Source organism: Somniosus microcephalus, chromosome 3 (genome assembly GCF_052327205.1).
Source record: "Somniosus microcephalus isolate GS21.2 chromosome 3, FLI_Smic_1.0, whole genome shotgun sequence".
NCBI lineage: Eukaryota > Metazoa > Chordata > Chondrichthyes > Squaliformes > Somniosidae > Somniosus > Somniosus microcephalus.
This window is the reverse complement of record NC_140989.1, coordinates 288,504,081-288,514,745: the sequence shown is the minus strand read 5'-3', so window position 1 is coordinate 288,514,745 and position 10,665 is coordinate 288,504,081.

Sequence of the window (10,665 nt, the reverse complement as noted above, 5' to 3'; positions counted from 1 at the left end):
TCGAGGACGGTGAGGTCCGAGTGGGAGTGGAGCGGAGAATTAAAGTGACAGGTGACTGGAAGCTCGGGGGTCACCCTTACGGACTGAACAGAAGTGTTCCACAAAGCAGTCGCCCAATCTCCGTTTGGTCTCCCCAATGCAGAGGAGGCCGCATCGTGAGCAGCGAATACAGTATACTAAATTGCAAGAAGCACAAGTAAATCGCTGTTTCACCTGGAAGGAGTGTTTGGAGCCCAGGACAGTGGGAAGGGAGGAGGTAAAAGGGCATGTGTTGCATCTCCTGCGCTTGCATGGGAAGGTGCTGGGTGAAGGGGAAAGGGTGTTGGGGTGATAGATGAGTGGACCAGGGTGTCGCGGAGGGAGCGGTCCCTTCGTAATGCTGAAAGGGTACGTGAGGGGAAGATGTATTTGGTGGTGAGATCACGCTGGAGGTGGTGGAAATGGCGGAGATTGATCCGTTGAATGTGGAAGCTGGTGGGGTGAAAGGTGAGGACAAGGGGAACCCTATCGTGGTTCTAGGAGGGAGGAGAAGGGGTGAGAGCAGAAGTGTGGGAAATAGGACAAACACAGTCAAGGGCCATGTCAACCACAGTAGAGGGGAAGCCTCGGTTGAGGAAAAAGGAAGACATGTCGGAAGCACTAGTATGGAAGGTGGCATTGTCAGAGCAGATGCGGCGGAGACGGAGAAACTGGGAGAATGGAATAGAGTCTTTACAGGAAGTGGGGTGGGATGAAGTGTAGCCCAGGTAGCTGTGGGAGTCAGTGGGCTTGTAGTGAAGGTTTGTCAATAGCCTATCTCCAGAGATGGAGACAGAGAAGTCGAGGAAGGGAAGGGAAGAGTCAGAGATGGATCATGTGAAGGTGAGGGAAGGGTGGAAATTGGAAGCTAAGTGAATGAAATGTTCTAGTTCAGGGCGAGAGCAAGAAACAGCACCAATACAGTCATCAATGTACTGGAAAAAGAGGTGAGGGAGGGGACCCGAGTAGGACTGGAACAAAGTATGTTCCACATATCCCATGAAAAGGCAGGCATAGCTAGGACCCATGCGGGGTTCCCATAGCAACACTTTTAATTTGGGGGAAGTGAGCGGAGTCAAAGGAGAAGTTATTCAGTGTGAGAACAAGTTCAGCCAGGCGGAGGAGGTTGATAGTGGATGGGGACTGGTTGGGCCTCTGTTCAAGGAAGAAGCGGAGCGCCCTCAGGCCATCCTGGTGGGGGATGGAGGTGCAGAGGGATTGGACGTCCATGGTGAAAAGGAGACGGTTTGGGCCAGGAAACTGGAAACTGTTAAAGTGGCGGAGGGTGTCGGAAGAGTTGCGGATGTAGGTGGGAAGAGATTGGACAAGGGGAGAAAAAATAGAGTCGAGATAGGAAGAGATAAGTTCCATGGGGCAAGAACAGGCTGAAACGATGGGTCTACCAGGGCAGTCCTGTTTGTGGATCTTGGGAAGGAGGTAGAAGCGGGCTGTGCTGGGTTGGGGAACTATGAGGTTGGCGGCCGTGGAGGGAAGATCTCCAGAGGAGATGAGGTCAGTGATGGTCTTGGAAACGGTGGCTTGATGTTTGGTAGTGGGGTCATGGTCCAGGCGGAGGTAGGAGGAGGTGTCGGAGAGTTGGCGTTCAGCCTCTGCTAGGTAGAGGTCGGTTCGCCAAACAACAACAGCACCACCCTTGTCAGCACGTTTAATGATAATGTTGAGGTTGGATCTGAGAGAATGGAGCGCTGCAAGTTCAGAGGAAGGTAGGTTTGAGTGAGTGAGGGGAGCAGAGAAATTGAGACGGCCGATGTCACGCCGGCAGTTTGCAATGAAAAGATCTAGAGAGGTTAAGAGTCCAGGTAGAACGAGAATTCTGAAAACGGGAGAAAGGGTCAGCTGTGTAGGGGGGAAAACTCCTGGCCAAAGAAGTGGTCACGGAGACGAAGGTGGCGGAAAAAGAGCTCGGCATCGTGCCGAGCTCGAAATTCAATGAGAAGGGGGAGTAAGGGGATGAAGCTCAGGCCTTTGCTAAAGACTGATCGTTCAGGGTCAGAGAGGGGAAGGTCAGAGCAGATAGTGAAAACATGGCAGGGGTGAAATTGGAAGAAAGGATGGGGTCAGATGAAATTGAAGGGGAAGAAGGTTCTGGATGGGGTGTTGATGTCCAAGAGTTGTTGAAGCTTGTGATCCTTGACACCTGAAAGGAAGAAAAAAAGTTTTTTGTTAAAGCGCCGGATGAGGCGATGGATGAAATGGAACTGTGGACCAGGACAATTTTGAGATAGAGTGAGTCAGTGCTGCTGAAGAGAGAGGTCGAGAGTGTTCATGTGGCAGCGCATGGCATTCAGCGTGGATCTCAGGATATGGCGAGAGCAGTGGTTCGAGGAACGCTGAATATCTTGGAGATATCTGTAGTCCTGGGTGGATCCAAAACACGGTGTGGAATTAGAAACATAGAAACATAGAAGATAGGAGCAGGAGGAGGCCATTCGGCCACTTGAGCCTGCTCTGCCATTCAATGAGATCATGGCTGATCATCCAAATTCAGTACCCCGTTCCTGCCTTCTCTCCATATCCCTTGATCCCTTTAGCCTTAAGAAATATATCTAACTCCTTCTTGAATATATTTAATGAATTGGCCTCAACTGCCTTCTGTGGTAGAGAATTCCACAGGTTCACCACTCTCTGGGTGAAGAAATTCCTCCTCATCTCCGTCCTAAATGGCTTACCCCTTATCCTTAGAATGTGACCCCTGGTTCTGGACTCCCCGACCATCGGGAAAATCCTCCCTGCATCTAGTCTGTCTAGTCCTGTTAGAATTTTATAAGTTTCAATGGGATCCCCTCTCATTCTTCTAAACTCCAGCGAGTATAAGCCCAATCAACCCAATCTCTCCTCATACGTCATTCCTGCCATCCCAGGTATCAGCCTGGTGAATCTTCGCTGCACTCCCTACATGGTAAGAACATCCTTCCTCAGATAAGGCGACCAAAACTGCACACAATACTCAAGGTGCGGTCTCACCAAGGCCCTGTACAACTGCAGCAAAACATCCTTGTTCCTGTACTCAAACCCTCTCGCTACGTAGGCCAACATACCATTTGCCTTCTTAACTGCCTGCTGCATCTGCATGCTTACCTTCAGCGACTGGTGCACAAGGACACCCAGGTCTCGTTGCACTTCCCCTTCTCCCAATCTATTGCCATTCAAATAATAATCTGCCTTCCTGTTTTTGACACCAAAGTGGATAACCTTGCATTTATCCACGTTATATTACATCTGCCATGCTTCTGCCCAATCACCCAACCTGTCCAAATCATCCTGGAGTTTCTCAGCATCCTTCTCACAGCAAACACGCCCACCCAGCTTTGTGTCATCTGCAAACTTGGAGATATTACACCTAGTTCCCTCGTCTAGATCATTAATATATATTGTGAATAGCTGGGGTCCAAGGACCGATCCCTGTGGTACCCCACTAGTCACTGCCTGCCACTCGGAAAAAGACCCGTTTATTCCAACTCTTTGCTTTCTGTCTGCCAACCAGTTCTCTATCCAAGTCAATACCTTGCCCCCAATCCCATGTGCCTTTACTTTACACGCTAATCTCTTATGCGGGACCTTATCAAAAGCCTTCTGAAAGTCCAAATACACCACATCCACTGGTTCTCCCTTATCTATTTTACCAGTTACATCCTCAAAAAATTCCAGTAGATTAGTCAAGCACGATTTACCTTTTGTAAATCCCTGTTGACTTTGTCCGATCCTGTCACTGTTTTCCAAGTGTTCTGCTATTACATCTTTTATAATGGACTCCAGCATTTTCCCCACTACCGATGTCAGGCTTACCAGTCTGTAATTCCCCATTTTCTCTCTACCACCTTTTTTGAATAGTGGGGTAACATTAGCTACCTTCCAATCCATGGGCACTGCTCCAGAGTCTATCGAATATTGGAAGATGACCAGCAATGCATCTATTATTGCTAGGGCCACTTCCTCAAGTACCCTAGGATGTAGATTATCAGGCCCTGGGGATTTATCGGCCTTCAATCCCATCAATTTCCCTAACACCATTTCCCTACAAATGCTGATTTCTTTCAGTTAATCCCTTTCATCAGACCCTATGTTCCCCGACAACTCTGGGAGGTTATTTGTGTCCTCCTTTGTGAAGACAGAACAAAATCTGTATTTAATTGGTTTCCATTTCTTTGTTCCCCATTATAAATTCCCCTGATTCTGACTGCAAGGGACCTATGCTTCACTTCACCAATCTTTTTCTCTTCACATATCTATAAAAGCTTTTACAGTCAGTTTTTATGTTCCCTGATAGCTTACTCTCATACTCTATTTTCCCCCTCTTAATTAATCCCTTTGTTCTTCTTTGTTGAATCCCAAACTGTTCCCAATCCTCAGGTTTACTGCTTTTTCTGGCCAATTTATATGTCCTCTCCTTGGATCTTATGCTATCCCTAATTTCCCTTGTTAGCCACGGTTGAGTCACCTTTTTTGTTTTATTTTTATGCCAAACAGGGATGAACAAATTTTGTATTTCATCCCTGCAGTCATTGAATGTTTGCCATTGCCTATCCACCATCAACCCTTTGAGTGACATTCCCCAATCAATCCTACCCAACTTGCGCCTCATACCATCGTAGTTTCCTTTATTTAAATTCAGGACCCTAGTCTCTGAGTCAACTACTTCACTCTCCATCTTAATGAAGAATTCCATCATATTATGATCGCTCCGACCCAAGGGGCCTCGTAGAACAAGATTGCTAATTAATCCTTTCTCATTACATAATACCCAGTCTAACATGGCCTGATCTCTAGTTGGTTCCTCGACATATTGGTCCAGGAAACCATCCCATATACACTCCAGGAATTCCTCCTCCACAGTATTGTTACTAATTTGGTTAGCCCAATCTATATGTAGATTAAAGTCACCCATGATAACTGCTGTGCCCTTATTGCACGCTTCTCTAATTTCCCTTTTAATGCCATCCCCAACCTCCGCATTACTGTTTGGAGGTCTATATACCACTCCCACTAATGTTTTCTTCTGCCCCTCAGTTCTACCCATACAGATTCCACATCATCAGAGCTAATATCCTTCCTTACAATTGTGTTAATCTCCTCTTTAACTAGCAATGCTACCCCACCTCCTTTTCCTTTTTGCCTATCCTTCCTGAATATTGAATACCCCTGGATGTTGAGTTCCCAGCCTTGGCCACCCTGGAGCCATGTTTCCATAATCCCAATCATATCATATTCGTTTACCTCTATTTGCGCAGCTAATTCATCCACCTTATTACGAATGCTCCTCGCATTAAGACACAAGGCCTTCAGGCTTGTTTTTTTAACGCTCTTAGACTTATTAGAATTATTATTTACTGTGGCCATGTTTGATTTATACCGTTGATTTCTCTGACTGCCACTTTTGTTTTTCTCCTTCCTGTCTTTTGCGTTTATCCTTGTTTCCATTTCCTCTGTCTCCCTGCTCAGGTTCCCAACCCCCTGCCATTTAGTTTAAACCCTCCCCCAGAGCACTAGCAAACACTCCCCCTTGGACATCGGTCCCGGCCCTGCCCAGGTGCAAACCATCCAGTTTGTACTGGTCCTACCTCCCCCAGAACCGGTTCCAATGTCCCAGGAATTTGAATCCTTCCCCCTTCTTTATTTAAATTCAGGACCCTGAAATATCCTTCTATTTCTACTCTGACTAGCACGTGGCACTGGTAGCAATCCTGAGATTACTACCTTTGAGATCCTATTTTTTAATTTACCTCCTAACTCCCTATATTCAGCTTTTAGGCCCTCATCCTGTTTTTTACCTATATCGTTGGTACCTATATGCACCACGTGAATTTCAGTTGGAATCCACGTGGAGTAAGTCAGAGCCGTAGACAGTTGCTGAGGAAAGATATTTGGCTGTGAAAGCGAGTTTTGGTAGATACCTGATCAAACACGAGAAGGGAGACAGAAAGCAATGAAGATGAACAAGGTAAAAGAGACAAACGGAAATCCCATCGGAGAGAAGAGCAGAACTTCTTCAAGGTGGGTATTCTTAGAAGAGAAGTGGCAGTAAATTAAACACTAATACATAAGCAAAATACTGCGGATGCTGGAAATCTGAAATAAAAATGAATGATGCTGAATTAAGATTTAGAGGAGTGAAGACAGGAGGCTTTCAGGACCCATGCAAAACAAGAGTGATTGTGAGGGACAGAATGTATTGAGGTGCACATGACAGTCTTCTTGATGAGAAGTGTAGCCAACCAGTGTCTTACATTTCCACTTCTGTTGAAGTCAGTGAATTTCTTTCAGCACTGTATTTCTGTGCATTGGACAGTACAGTTGGAATAAAAACAGAAAACGCTGGAAATACTCAGGTCAGGCAGCATCTGTAGAGAGAAAAACAGAGTTAACGTTTCAGGTCGATGATCCATCGTCAGAACTGGAAAAAGCTGGAGATGGAACAGGTTTTTAAGCAAGTGCAGGGGCAGGGAAAGGGGGGAAGGGAGGAAAGAACAAAAGGGAAGGTCTGTGATAGGATGGAAGGCAGGAGAGATTAAGAGAGACTAAGAGATGGTGCAAGGCAAAAGGAGATGGTAATGGAACAAGTTAAGAAACAAAAGATGGCTCTAGATGAAGTGTAAATGGCACTGGCAGAATGAAAGACAGCTGCCATGTGGGAGAGAGATATAAAAAAAATAAGAAAATCATTAAATGAATAAATAAATGAAAAAAAAGAATAGGGGCAGAGGTTATGGTCTGAAATTGTTGAACCCTATGTTGAGTCCAGTAGACTGTAAAGTGCCTAATCGAAAGATGAGCTGCTGTTCCTCGAGCTTACGTTGAGCTTCATTGGAACAGTGTAAGAGGTCGAGGACGGTGAGGTCTGAGTGGGAGTGGAGCGGAGAATTAAAGTGACAGGCGACTGGAAGCTCGGGGTCATCCTTACGGACTGAGGTCTAGGTCAACAAGGACATGGGTGATAGGTGAGTGGATCTCGATGCAGGGAATGATATGGTCAACAGAGTTTTGGATGAGCTAGAGTTTATGGATGAGAGGCCAGCATTGGAATAGTCACACCTGGAGGTGATACAGCCATGGATGAGGGTTTTGGCTGCAGGTGGGCTGAGGCAGGCAATATTACAGCAGCGAAAGTGGGCAATCTTTGAGATGGAGATGATCTAGGGTCAGGAGCTCAGCTTGGGGTCAGATAGGATGCCGAGGCTGCAAACAGTCTGGTTTAACCCGAGACAGACAGTGGCCAGGGAGGGAGGGGTTGGGGGGGTGGGGTGGAATCGGTGGCAAGGGTACGGTGTTTGTGGTGAGAACCGAAGACGATGGCATCCGTCTTCCCAATGTTTAACTGGCGTAAGTTGCAGCTCATCCACAACTGGATGCCTGACAACACAGAAGCAGTGGAGTGTTCGAAAGAGGTGCTGGAGAGGCTGAGCTGGGAATAGCAAGGTGAGAAGCCTCAGTAAGGGGCAACATGTCACCATGCATGATCCAAGCTTCAGGCAAAGCCATGATGTCAATGCATTCGTCCACAATATGGCCATGGATCGCAAAGGCCTTGTTAATGAGTGAACGGACATTCTGGAGAGAAATGCAAAGCGTGGCAATGACTTTACTACTTTCTCTTCTTCGCCATGTGTCTCTAGCTCTCTCTTATGTGGCTGTGCTTCGCCCTTACCCCCAGCTGATCTTATTTGAATTTTTCTATTTCCTCATGTCTGATTTCTTTCCTGTCTCTCAGTTTCTCTGTCTACCCCTTTCTATTTCCATTCTCTTTCTTTAGGTAAAGGGTTGTTGAAGCATGGAATGCTTTGCCATAAGTGGTTGAGGTGGAGATCATATCATGTTTTAAGGGGAAAATTGATATTTATTTGAAACAGAGGAAGATAGAGGGCTATGGAGAGGCAGCAGGACAGTGTAACCACTTTTGATTGCTTTAGCAAAGAGTCATCCCAGGCACTATGGCTGCGATTTTGCCAGCGCTCAGAGAGGCGAGTCAGAGGTTAAAGTCCTATTGATTGATGGCAGGTCCCAAACCCACCATCAACCTGCCTCCAAACAGCTTTCCCAAGTGTCGGGTCCCCGATTTGCGAATGGATGCGACACCTAACAGCGGGAAACGGATTAAAGGCAATTACCTGCCTATTAACAGGTACTTGTCAGTAGTTTTCAGCCTGTTTTTGGATTTCTGCTTCTGGATCAGGTTTCCCAATGTCCGGACACCATGCCAGATAAGTGTGGCATGTTGTGAGTCCGGTGTAATGTTTGTGAAAAGATGACAGCTGCAGAAGTGGTGTGAAGGATGCAATGTTGCACCTGGTGAGTTTCAGAGCAAAGAAATTGTTGGTTACTGCATTTTTAAAACATATACATATTTCTTTAGCTTACAAGTTTTTAAATCCAACTATATGTCCAGTGCCACCTCATTGGGAGAACCTCTCTCACCAGTGACAGATCGCTTCTGCCATCTCACCTGCAGCTGCCATCTATTCCAGCATATGGAGGGAGTCATTGAAGAGCCTGGGTGCAAGAGTTTACCTTTGTGCAGTGATTGTCAGTGTTTTCAGCACCTCAATGCTGTCAAACACTGAGAAATCAACTGTCAAAATAAGATTGCGCATAGTCCCTTTAAGGAAACCGGCAGGTGACGCGTCATCAAATGACGTCATCAGACCCGCTTCCTGTTAATTGGCCAGTTAACAAGGCCAATCAAGGGAAAATCACATCTGTGGAGCGGAGGCAGCTGGGGGCGGGACTGGAACCCGGAAACCAGCTGACACGCACCCATCCCGACACCAAATGCGAAATCGCGGCCTATGAGTCAAATTGCCTCCTTTTCTTCTGTAACCTTCTATGGCTCTATGTATTTGAACTATTCTTGCACTTCCCCCTCAGTAGCTAAACTTCCTTTCTCTCTTGCTCCCCTCGATTAGTCTGTGGAATTTCCTCTCATCTCCTCCAAAATTATGTAAAATTCTTAAACCACCATTAAATGTATGTGAGCAATATTTACTAAATGCTAAGGATATTCTTTGGTGTTGCTTGACATGAATCAGTCATTCATGAAAGAAAGACTTATGAAATAATACTGAGTGGCCTGCAGGTGGTGCTGTCCAGGGAGAGTATAAATACTCGGGCATGGGCCCAGCTTGCGCAGGACATTCTTAACAGGAACTAGTGAAGGACACAACTAGACCTCCATGTTGTAAAACAGTTGATTAAAACTTTGTTTAACGCTTAGACCAAGTGCCTAGTAGTTTTCTTACGTCATTGCTCATGGCAAGTTTTTGGATATGCTGTCTGGCCTTACCCATGTGTGGGCTATGTGGGTGTTACTCTTTCTCTCTCATCTCATTCTCATTCCTTTACCCCATGCGCTCCTGTCTCCACCATTCACAGTGCATCACTGTTGTCACGTATTAGTCACTCTGCCCCATTCCTACATTCTTACCGGTCACACTGTCCTCTGCTGGCTGCTATTCATCTTACTGTTGGCACCCATGCTCCTCCTCCTCTTCACCCTTTCATTTCTTGTCCTGTATCAAACGGCTCTTATCAAAGTCACAAATGTTATCCTATGTGACTGTGACAAAGGTAAACTATCCCTCCTCATCCTTCTTGACCTGTCTGTAGCCTTTCACATGGTTGACCACTCCATCCTCCTCCAACATCTCTCCACCGTCATCCAGCTGGGTGGGACTGCATTCGCCTGGTTCCATTCTTATCTATCTAATCATAGTCAGAGAATCACCTGCAACGGCTTCACTTCCCGCTCCCGCATCGTTACCTCTGGTGTCCCCCAACGATCTATCCTTGGCCCCCTCCTATTTCTCATCTACATGTTGCCCCTTGGTGACATCATCTGAAAACACAGCGCCAGTTTCCACATGTACGCTGACGACACCCAGCTCTACTTCACTACCTCTTCTCTCGACCCCTCCACGGTCTCTAAATTGTCAGACTGCTTGTCCGACATCCAGTTCTGGATGAGCAGAAATTTCCTCCAATTAAATATTGGGTAGACTGAAGCCATTTCTTCAGTTCCACGCCACAAACTTCATTCCCTAGCCACCGACTCCATCCCTCTCTCTAGCATCTGTCTGAGGCTGAACCAGACTGTTCACAACCTTGGTGTCATATTTGATCCTGAAATGAGCTTCCGACCACATATCCGTGCCATAACTAAGACTTCCTATTTCCACCTCCATACCATCGCCCGTCTCCGCACCTGCCTCAGCTCATCTGCTGCTGAAACCCTCATCCATGCCTTTGTTACCTCTAGACTTGACTATTCTAACGCACTCCTGGCTGGCCTCCCATGTTCTACCCTACGTAAACTTGAAGTCATCCAAAACGCGGCTGCCCGTGTCCTAACTCGCACCAAGTCCTGTTCACTCATCACCCCTGTGCTCGCTGACCTACATTGGCTCCCAGTTAAGCAACGCCTCGATTTTAAAATTCTCATCCTTGTTTTCAAATCCCTCCATGGCCTTGCCCCTCCCTATCTCTAATCTCCTCCAGCCCCCCAAACACGCCACCCTGAGATATCTGCGCTCCTCCAATTCTAGCCTCTTGAGCAACTCTGATTTTAATCGCTCCACCATTAGTGGCTGTGCCTAGGCCCTAAGCTCTGGAATTCCCTGCCTAAACCTCTCCGCCTCT